Consider the following 1,650-nt stretch of genomic DNA (forward strand, 5'->3'; position numbering starts at 1 on the left):
CTGCTGCTTTACTCTTGACTGACAGTTTTTAATGTTTATTTATTTATTTTTAATAGCAATTGCAGGATTTTTAACCTTTTTGAGATTATTCTCACATTTTATTCTCAAATGAGCTTACAAACAAATTATATACAAATAAAAACTGTAAAACTCAACAACTATACATACAAATATACGGACATAATTGATTTCGCGGTTTTAATCCTCTTAAGCCTTTTACATGCTTTTAGGCAAGGTCTTTAATTTTTTTAACGCAAACATGAGCTTCAACATCTGTGAAATAAAATTAAAAATATATAAAAATAAAATAAAAGTGAAATAAAAAAACGTGTATTATCAAGTCCCCTGCTTATAACTTATTGTAATGACACGATTTCGTTTTTGACAGATGAAGAATCTGTGGGCCACGTGACCTCGAGAGTTATACAAGCCGCATTTTATTAAAGTCAAAGTCCTGTGAACATGTTTAACGGAATTTGGGGTGAAAAGAACAACGTTCTTTTATTGTCGCCTACACAATTGTCCACGGATATGGCTAAAAGATTTCACTAAAATGGTTTACATTCGACATGAGTGGAAATTAATAGAAAGCGTCTGTTTTTAAACGATTTAAAGTTTCTCCATGTACTTTACTGAAACGGAAACTAGAAGAGCTAAGCCTTTGGTCCGTTTTATAGAGTCTCCATATTAAACACACGGTGCCCTGACAACTGCGCTAGAACAGAAGGTCCTATATGTTAACAGTGTCCATACTTTTAAACCTGCAGATTGAACGTTTACCTCTACTTACCCGCAGTGATGTGCTAAAAATCCCGTACTGCGAACTAAACCTCCACTTCCTGATTTTCAACTAAGCCAATCACCGCGTCCACATTGTACATGTCACAATTAAACAGACCAATCACGTGAAGCCAAAGAGGAAGGCCATAAAATAACTTCCGATTCTCGGGACAAATACTCAAGGACAAGTGATGGGAAAGGCCGAATCTTTTTACTGATTTGGATCTTTGACTCTCGAACAGTAAAATGAACGAGTCGTGAACGACTCTTGAACTAATCATTTCAATCGTTTTACAGCAGGTGGCACTTTAGCCTTATTGTGGGCGTTGTAAAATAGGACGCGGTTCTCCGACACTAAATACTGAAGGCAACATGGTTTGCAACCGCTGACAAAGTCTACAAAGGACACAAAATGCCTTAAGCAATTCAAACCATGTGAAAACTGTGGATGAAATGTATTCATGTGTTCGTATTTTATAGAAGTATGCAACATATATAATCATGTTTTATAATAGAATAAATAATCATAAGAGATGTGCTTAAACATATAACCAGCTTGAACATAAAATGCTGCTTAAAGCTAGAACTGAAAACATGCAGATGTAGAGAAGGAGCTGCGAGGTTGAGATAAAACCAAGGTTTGTTGTGAAAAGAGGAGTACTTGGTGTGGTGGGAAACAAACTTTTAGAATAACAATTTGACAATGGCTGGATTCATAGTTAGAACACAAGGCCCCAACAACAGCACCTGGGCACGATAAGAACGGGATGAGAAACTAACGGTGTAGATACAGTTGCCAAAAAGAATGTATGACTGTGTGCAGAACAAATGAAGTCTGTATTGCTTGATATGTACCACCCCTGGATATGT

The 1,650-nt window shown here is 36.3% G+C and overlaps 1 protein-coding gene across 1 annotated transcript in view; it reads right to left on the bottom strand.

The window, feature by feature from the left end:
- The window catches only part of qng1 (Q-nucleotide N-glycosylase 1), a 7,005-nt gene extending 6,123 nt beyond the window's left edge, over positions 1-882 (bottom strand). The window contains exon 1 of the mRNA XM_008336677.3: positions 791-882. The gene's annotated coding sequence lies outside the window, so the exon portion shown is untranslated. The remainder of the gene's footprint in view (positions 1-790) is intronic.
- Between the last annotated feature and the right edge of the window lie 768 nt (positions 883-1,650).

Source organism: Cynoglossus semilaevis, chromosome Z (genome assembly GCF_000523025.1).
Source record: "Cynoglossus semilaevis isolate Cse_v1.0 chromosome Z, Cse_v1.0, whole genome shotgun sequence".
In the NCBI taxonomy this organism is placed as follows: Eukaryota; Metazoa; Chordata; class Actinopteri; order Pleuronectiformes; family Cynoglossidae; genus Cynoglossus; species Cynoglossus semilaevis.